Genomic DNA, 10,366 nt, shown 5'->3' on the forward strand with positions numbered 1-10,366 from the left:
AATAAATTTTTATTTAAAAGAATATGTTAAAAATATAATATTTTATATATTTTTTTATTAATTTAAAATTAAAAATATCATGACATCAAATATTTTTCTAATAAGAATAAAGAGCGAAAGAGAAATACCGGTACACAAAAACCCATTCTCATCCCTATTTAAAACTTCATACATCATTTGAATAGTAGTTAAAGATTGGTGCATCGCACAAAGATAAACTCCGTCGATAAATAGTTTATATCAGAATTTCTTTTGTTAAACTCAAATAAAATATTGTTATAATAGTTCATATAAATAAGCTTGATTATTTAAAGTAATTGTGGATGAATTACTCAAACAACAACGACTTGATAAGAGGACAAGGTTATCCCCAGCTAGCATAGATCAGATCGATAAGGCCGAAATTAATAAACAAATTTAGTCAGAAAAGATTTAAAAAAAAAAACAAAACAAATGTGCTGGAAAGTGGGACGAAGGTGAAGCTATGAACAATATAATATATATTTAACAGAAAATTTTGAGAGTTAGCAGTATTTAATAATTTTGATCAGTATTTAAACAATATAAATATTAAAATATTTTTAATAAATAAATTTTATTAATTTATATGTGTAAATTTTAATAAATGTGAGTGTAAACTGTATAAATTCAAATGTATAATTTTTAGTAAATATAAGTTCAAATTATGTATTTTATGTTTACAAACTTTTACTGCCATACAAACAAAAGATAACGGCAGATAATCAGTAGCTGTATTAACAACCGCAACTATTTGCTAGTTTTCTAGTGGTTTCAATGATGAATACTAAAAGAGCAGTTATTTATTAATTTGGTTTCACAGTGAATTTTAAGGAAACTGCCACTAATCTATCGGCGATACTTCAACCTCCTTTTCTCTTAATTTCATTTTTCATTTGTACTGCGTACAAGTTACAAGAGCCGCAGTCCAATGTCTCTCCTCTTCTCACGGGTTCTCTTGCAACAGCTTTCTGCCACCATCAAATTTGACCTTTACGCCGCCAACCCCATTAGACACACCATTTTCTTTCTCTTTGAGTTAACATCCCCAAATCCTTCTCACTTTAACCCTTCTTCTCTGAAATACCACCAGCGCTCTTTCTGTCCGTTTAGACGAAGATAATGACATTGAGCTCTTTGTTTCGTCTCATCTGTCAGATTTGTTCGCCATCTCCTTTTATGCCGTGTGTGGTTCAAATCTATTGCAGCTATATAGATTCCTGCCTCCATCATCTCCAACCTTCATCGACATATACACTACCCCATTGCAGGTTCAAATATGTTGGTGTCTCCTTCCTTCTGCTCTGCTCATTCACTTTTGGTTTGTTCTTTATGGTATGATTTGTTCTAATTTTTTTTATGAACTTTGAAATTGATTTTGCAAAATTTTTGTATCCATTAATTGCTTTGCTTTGTCAGTAAAAAAAAAGATCAATAAAAAATCTATCTTGTATATTTTTATTAATATCTAAACCAAATTGTAAATTGTAATGTTACAATTGTTTTTCTAAATATTTTTCAGAAACTTACAATTGTAGTACTAATTAATCACTATCATCGAATGGTTTTGCAAGTTGGGTATTCATGCTTTATTCAATCTAGAATCCTAGATAAACTATTACATGTTCTTAATATGCATGGTTTAGTTATAGTGCAATAAGCCTTATCTAATTAAAAATATATGAGATATGTTGTGATAAGTTCAAAGTACGTGGATGCCCATTTAATATATGGGCGGTTTGAATCTTCCGAGTCAAAATGAAAATAAATGAAATTTTGAATGCTTTGATCTTTGTATTTATAAATAGAGGCCTTTGCCTCTGAGTAAAATACACACAACAATAATATAACAAAAGTAAATGTTATTCTCTCTCTTTCTTCTTTTTATACTCCTTTCTATCTTTATATATATATACACATTACAACATATAATATTATTATATATATATAAATCATTATTGAGCTAATTATTTTAACGCTAGAGTCTTATATTAATACATCTTTATTTTATATTAATATATCTTTTATGGGTCAATCTATGGTACAGATGCTATTTGATACAGATTTATAGATATTCTCTTTTAATGAATATGAGATGGACACCTGGCTGATTTGTTGTAGGGCTTGTCTCCTGCTTGATGTTAGGGGTGGCTGAGCCAGTAAGCCAAGATTTTTTTGTTTATCTGATATGAATGGACGCACTTGCGTTTACAAGATTTTAAATCTATAAATGAATATAATTCTGCAATGTTTCGAATCACCTCACGAATGAAATTATGTGGGGAAAAGATAATTGATCATGATATGTTGGAGAAAACTTTCTCAACCTTCCATGCCTCGAATGTGCTCCTGCAGCAGCAGTATCGAGAAAAAGGGTTTAAAAAATATTCTGAGCTAATTTCTTGCCTTCTTGTTGCTGAACGCAACAATGAGTTGTTATTGAAAAATCATGAAGCGCGCCCAGCTGGCGCCGCCCCATTTCCTGAAGTAAATGTGGCAAATTACCCTAGAAGAGGTAAATGGCAAGGTTTTAATAACAAGAAAAATTATGGAAGGAAAAAGAATTATATTCAAAAGAGAGGATCTCACCAGAAGTGGGATAAAGAAAGAAATATCGGGCAGAATAAATCAACAGAGGATAAGTGTTTCCATTGTGATGGAAAGGGCCATTGGTCACGTACCTGTCGTACCCCAAGGCACCTAGTCGATCTTTACCAGGCATCTTTGAAAAAGAACGATTAGGGAAAATAGTCAAATTTCGTTTCAAATGATGCTGAAAATTCCACCGCTCATTATGATGTATCTGATTTCTTTGAGGATCCTGAAGGAAATATTGGTCATTTGATCAATGATGGAATAGTTTAATGTGTGAGAATATTAAGCATTCATGTAAATAAATAATGTAAAGAACTTATTGTTAAGTTTTATCTTCTATGTATTTAAGTTTCAAATATGATGTATATAAATAATGAAATATTAATGTTTATGAATTTTGAAATCATTAAATACGTCATCTTTTAAAATAAAATTTTAGTATATGACATTATTTTTATGTGCAGTATTTCTTAGAAAAATAATTCCAATCAAGTATTCAATTTAACTGTGCATACTACTCATTTTATTATTATTTGTCTTCGAAGAAAATGGCAAGGATATATAATGAAGATGTATGCCTTGCAGATAGTGCAAGTTCGCACACTATTCTCAAAAGTGATATATATTTTACCCATCTGGTGCCTAAAGAAGAATGTGTTAATACTATTATTGACTCAGGCAATGTGATTGAAGGCTCTGGAAGAGCTATAATTTTGTTTGATTGGGTCATCCGGGAACAACCATGATGAGGAGAATTATTGAAAACTCTCATGGACATTCACTAAAGAATCAAAAGATTTTTAAAACTAGTGAATTTTGTTGTGCTGCATGTTCTCAGGGAAAGTTAATTTTAAGGCCATCACCAGTAAAGATTGGATTTGAGTCTCCTGAATTCCTGGAAAGGATTCAAGGTGATATATGTGGACCTATTCATCCACCATGTGGATCTTTTAGATATTTTATGGTCCTGATAGACGCATCTTCGAGATGGTCACATGTGTGCTTATTATCTTCTCGCAACCTGGCATTTGCGAGATTACTGGCTCAAATTATTCGATTAAAAGCACAATTTCCAGAAAATCTAATCAAAGCAATTCGTCTTGATAATGCTGGTGAATTTACTTCCTAAGCTTTTGATGCTTATTGTATGGCTAATGGAATAAGTGTTGAACATCCAGTAGCTTATGTTCACACACAAAATGGGTTAGCAGAATCACTTATTAAGCGTCTCCAATTAATTGCTAGACCCTTGCTTATGAGAACAAATCTCCCAACCTCGGTTTGGGGACATGCTATTTTACATGCCGCAGCACTTATTCGTTTGAGGCCAACGAGTTATCATCAATTCTCTCCTATGCAATTAGCTTTTGGCCAGTAGCCAAATGTTTTCCATTTAAGAATATTTGGGTGTGCGATATATGTTCCCATTGCACCACCTAATCGCACCAAAATGGGACCCCAAAGAAAATTGGGGATATATGTTGGATATGATTCTCCCTCTATAGTGAGGTATCTTGAGATACAAACTGGAGATGTATTTAAAGCCCGGTATGCGGATTGTCATTTTGATGAATCAAAATTTCCAATATTAGGGGAAGAGAATAAGCTTCTTGAAAAGGAGCTTAACTGGAATGCATCATCATTGATGCAATTAGATCCTCGATCAGGGCAATGTGAACTGGAAGTTCAAAAGATTATACATTTGCAAAGAATAGCAAATGATTTGCCTGATGCATTTTCTGATACAAAGAGGATAACTAAATCTTATATACCAGCGAAAAATGCCCTAATTCGAATTGATGTCCCAATAGGACAAGTAGCCACTGAAGTAAATTCACGCCAGAAGCGTGGCAGGCCTGTCGGTTCCAAAGACAAAAATCCTCGAAAGAGAAAAGAGGTAAATAATATTCCTGTTGAAAAAGACATAGTAGAGACACCTGTAGTTGTCCAAAATTCTGATATAACGCCAGAAGACGTTCAGGTACTTGAAAATTGTGAAAATGATGAGATCTCGATAAATTATGTCTTTACAGGAGAGAAATGGGACCGAAATAAGACAATTGTCAATGAAATATTTGCATATAATGTGGCATTAGATATCATGCATGAAAGTAAGGATCTTGAGCCAAGATCAATCGAAGAATGTCGACAAAGGAATGATTGGCCAAAATGGAAAGAAGCCATGAAGGCTGAGTTAAACTCACTTGCTAAACGTGAAGTCTTTGGACCTGTAATCTGTACACCAGAAGATGTAAAACCTGTTGGATATAGGTGGGTATTTGTGAGAAAACGAAATGAGAAAAATGAAGTTGTGCGCTACAAAGCCTGACTTGTGGCACAAGGCTTTTCACAAAGGCACGGTATAGATTATGAAGAAACGTATTACCCTGTAGTGGATGTGATAACATTGCATTATTTGGTCAGTTTATCTGCATATCATAAACTGCATATGCATTTAACGGATGTGGTAACAGCCTACTTATACGGCTCATTAGATCGAGATATCTATATGAAAGTCCCTGAAGGACTAAAGATATCTAAACCATCTAGTGAATATTCGCAAGGGTTATACTCAGTCAAATTGCAAAGATATTTGACGAATGTGGTATAATTGTCTTACTGAGTATTTGGCCAAAAACGGATTCAAGAATGATGATATCTCCCCGTGTGTTTTCATAAAGAAATATGCATCTGGATTCATTATAATTGCTGTGTACGTTGATGATTTAAATATCATTGGGACTCCTGAAGAGATTCCAACAATTATAAAAACTCTAAAAGAAAAGTTTAAGATGAAAGATCTTGGAAAGACTAAGTTTTGTCTCGGCCTGTAGATCGAGCATATAAAAGGTGGGATCTTTATTCATCAAACAACATACACATAAAAGATCTTGAAAAGATTTTATATGGATAAGTCACATCCATTAAGTACCCCAATGATCGTAAGATCTTTGGATGTGAAAAATGATCAATTCCGTCCTAAAGAAGAAAATGAAGATATCCTTGGTCCTAAAGTACCATATCTTAGTGCCATTGGAGCACTAACGTATCTTGCTAATAATACGCGACCTGACATATCATTCGCGGTGAATTTACTAGCAAGGTATAGTTCCTCTCTAACCAGAAGACATTGGAGTGGAATCAAACAAATTTTTCGATATCTTCATGGAATGGTTGATATGGGATTGTTTTATCCCTATGGATCTAAGTCACAACTAGTTGGCTATGCAGATGTCGGATACCTGTCTGATCCATATAAAGGGAGATCTCAAATAGGATACCTATTCACATATGGTGGTACAGCTATATCATGGAGGTCCACGAAACAGACGATAGCAGCAACCTCCTCTAATCATGCTGAAATACTGGCGATTTATGAAGCTAGTCGCGAGTATTTTTGGCTGAGGAGTCTGATTCAATATATTCTGTCATCATGTGGACTGATTGATCATAAGATAGCTCCAACTGTCCTGTTTGAAGATAATACAGCATGCATTGCTCAACTTAAGGGTAGATACATCAAAGGTGATAGAACAAAGCATATTTCTCCCAAATTCTTCTTCACTCATGACCTTCAAAATCAAGGGACAATTGATGTCCAACAGATCCGTTCAAGTGACAATCTGGCAGATTTATTCACAAAATCACTCCCAAAATCCTCCTTTGAAATATTGGTACATGAGATTGGGATGCGCCGATTTTGAGACATTAAATGATGTCGGCAAGAGGGGGAGACTGTACTCTTTTTCCCTTGGTCAGTTTTTTTTTCCCATTGGATTTTTCCTAACAAGATTTTTAATGAGGCAGTCCCCATCGCTAAAGGATTTTGTACTCTTTTTCCTTCACTAAGGTTTTTTCCCACTGTGTTTTTCTTTAGTAAGGTTTTAATGAGGCATAATCGTGAATGGTCATCCAAGGGGGAGTGTTGTGATAAGTTCAAAGTACGTGGATGCCCATTCAATATATGGGCGGTTTGAATCTCCCAAGCCAAAATGAAAATAAATGAAATTTTGAATGCTTTGACCTTTGTATCTATAAATAGAGGCCTTTGCCTCTAAGTGAAATGCACACAACAATAATATAACAAAAGCAAATGCTATTCTCTTTCTTTCTTCTTTTTATACTCCTTTCTATCTTTATATATATATACACATTACAACATATAATATTATTATATATATATAAATTATTTTAACTTAAAAAACACACTGAAACACTCACTCCCGTTTTGTGTATTTGTGTATATATGAGCGTGTCTAAAAGTAGAAAGGCTTGCCAGCTTTTTTTCGTTTGTGCTTTATCGTTAGTCTATTTTTTAGATATGTGCTTTCTCAACTTTAATTTCAGTTAATATTATTAGAAGTTTATAAACAAGGGTGACAAACGGGCTAGCCTGTCCTGTCTCGCTCTATTTCTATTATTATTTTTATTAATAAACCATTAAATATTAAACAATATATATAATTTCATAATTATTTTAATATAATTATAATTTCTAAAGACAAAAAAAATTATAATTTTTAAATTTACAAACATTAAAATCTTTATAATTCTAAATATGTAATAAACATAATCATCACCTAAATTTTTTGAGACAAAATAATAAAACTAACATTGTAAAAAATAAAACAAATATGGTCCAAACCATATAATTAAATATTTTCAAATCTCTAATCAATCAAACATAGAATATAATCCAAATTATAACTTAAAACATATTCAATTACAAGAAAAAAATGACGGGCCTGCCGGGAAAGCCCGCTCCACCCCACCAAAAACCCGTGGATTAGGAGGTGCGGGTTAGACGGGCTTTTTAATTATGATGGTTTCAAATTTTCAGCTTGGCTTACTTTTTTGGCGAGTTATGCAGGCCGGCTCGGCGGGTTTCGGCCCATTTGTCACTCCTATCTATAGCAATGTAGGCAAGTGTATCGGGAAAGAATTTTGTTAGAAAAATGTGCGTGCACACGAGCTTGATCACACACTCTGAGTAATACGCTAGCACGCCTCTGTATGCATGGACACGACCAATTTTTCTGGTTTTTTGCAGAATCTGAAATTTCAGTTTTTAGCCCTAATTTTCAAACGTTTTCATAACTTTTGTTACAAAATTTCTTTTTCCTCCATTCTTCAATGATTTTAAAGTTCTTATCACTAGCTTTAATTCAAAATAAATTTCATGTAATTTTAAGCTTCGAACACCAGGTTATGACCCATCGAAGTTGGTCAAAATTCTATTTTTACCAAATTTTTACATAAGTGTCAATTTTACAATTCTCTAATTTTTACCTCTCTCAAGTCAAGAAAACCAAAATTCCTAAGTACCATTTTTACTCACCATCAATTCTCAACTATATCCTAGCCATTCAAAATCCAAACCACCAATTCCAATTCAATTAACCCTCTCATTATTTAATAACAACATCAACCAATAATTCACATACATCATCCAACACTCAAACATACCAATTCATATAATTTAGTTAATTCAGGCCTCCGGCCACAAGTTCACTCAATAATTTTCAATCAACTTACTGAAATGCCTCGAATCACGAATTTCGGCCCAATTTTGATATTAATCGCCATAATAGGCAATCAAATCACAATTTTGTATCCAAATTCATTCATATATATATATATATATTATCATTATTCAAACTATCATCTAACCAATTAATCACACTAAACCATTAATAATTTACAACAACAACTATTTCCATTCAACACTATCTAGGTGACATTTAACCTAGGCTTTTACATAACCTTACAAAACATCTATCCAAAACCAAAATCCGTATCTTGTTGACGGTGGTTTTTCAACTATTGAATTTTCTCTCCGAATGGACCCAAGCTTGCCTCCACCAAGCACTCTGCAATCAACCTAAGAGTCTAATCTCGCACCAAAATCAACCAAGCATCTAAGCTACTCCATATAATCTAATTACATCAATTATTTCAGCATTTACACTAGAATTTTTCACTCAAAATCAGAAATAATGGAGGAATTAAGTTTTCTTACCTTGTATCACATAATCTAGGGTCAAAACCTCGCTAGAGATTGTGCTTGACCTTCTCCTAAAGTATCAAAATCATAATGTTTCAATACTTCAAACTCCAAACTCAAAAATAGAGTTGAATAGAGAAATGGGCTAAGGTTATTAGGAGACCACAAAAGTTTGTTAGAAGCGAAGAGGATGACAAGGTGGTCGCGTAGCTATAAACGGGCCTTCGTCGGAGCTACGATTTGTGAGATATGTGAATTTGAGTGTGAATGTGAATAGTGAATTAGGGATCTCTTCACTCTCTTCTTCTCTTCGTGACTCCCTCACTTTCTCAATGCAAATGAGTGTGAATTTGCTAAGTGAGAGAGGTAAATGAGTGTGAATTTGCTAAGTGAGGAGGGGGGGGGAGGTTAAGTGTCATGGGCTTAGACCTTAGTGAGAGCTCGATATAATTTTAGCTCATTGGCCTATTAAGGCTAAAATTTTTAAGATAAGTGTTTGGATTTTTATTCTAAATATTTTTCTTATTATTTTTATAGTTTTATTTTTTTCATATGCAGTATCGGATAGACTTAAGTCGGTACAGTTAATTTTAATGCCGATAAATTTTAAAATTATAAAATTTTAAATTTCTCAACCCTTTTTACTCGCTTTTGATTTATCAATTAATTATTCGTTATTTATCTTGGTTTTACAACAATTGATGCCTTAGCCTATGTAGGAAAATCTATGAAAGAGGGTGATCATGTAAATGCAATTTTGTATGATTTAACTGAGAAATATGGACCATTAATAACTTCTATCTTGGCAAGATCTCAAAGTCTTATAGTAGGTGAGTTGGAAGCTTTACTCTTGGATCATGAAAGCATGTTAACAAGGTTTCAAAGATCAGAAGGATTCGTGCAAGTTAATGTTACTCAGTATAGTCAAGACCAGCAATTTAACCAAAGTCAGTAGATGAGAGGTGGCTTCAGAGGTGGATTTTGAGGACGAGGTGGTAGGATGTACAGAGAAAGCAGAGCTTTATACAATGGAGGAAGAACAATTTAAGATCAAAATCAATTCTCTTACTATGGAAGAGGACAGTATGGAAGAGAAAGAGGAAACTACAATGACTTAAGAAACTATGCTGATGCAAGAAGCTACAATGAAGGACACACAACAAAGACATGCTAGTATAGGTATAGTGAGGAGCAATATAATGCAAGATACAGTAAAGCCTACAAAAATCAGATATCTCAAACCAAGGCCAACTTTAGCAATGCGCTAGCAACTCCAACAACTATTCAGGATCCAAATTGGTATCTCGATTCAAGTGCCATGCATCACATGACACATAATGAGCAGAATTTGATTGAGAAAGAGAAATATGGTGAATTTGAGCAAGTTGTGATAAGCAATGAAACAGATTTGCACGTCAACTTTGTTGGTAATTCGTGCTTTAAATGTGATTTGAGCTCTAGGTTGTTCTTGATGAGAAAATTATTGCATGTGCTTGAAATTGTAACCATCCTAACCCATAAGGCCTGTGATTTTTATTCTTTACAGCGTTCGCTGACACGCATGGGTTGATATATATGTAGCATAGATAACGAATTAGAATTAGAACACGTAGCGCAAAAATTTTCTTTTAGTGCTTCCAAGCGACGAACCTTTTATCGATTAAATTATTCTACGGAATAAGTACTCGCTTGAACCATATTAGTTAGATAATCCAAATTTTTGAACCGGTCTAATTTTCCTTTTCCCGG

The sequence above is a fragment of the Arachis duranensis genome, chromosome 2 (assembly GCF_000817695.3).
Source record: "Arachis duranensis cultivar V14167 chromosome 2, aradu.V14167.gnm2.J7QH, whole genome shotgun sequence".
Lineage (NCBI taxonomy): Eukaryota > Viridiplantae > Streptophyta > Magnoliopsida > Fabales > Fabaceae > Arachis > Arachis duranensis.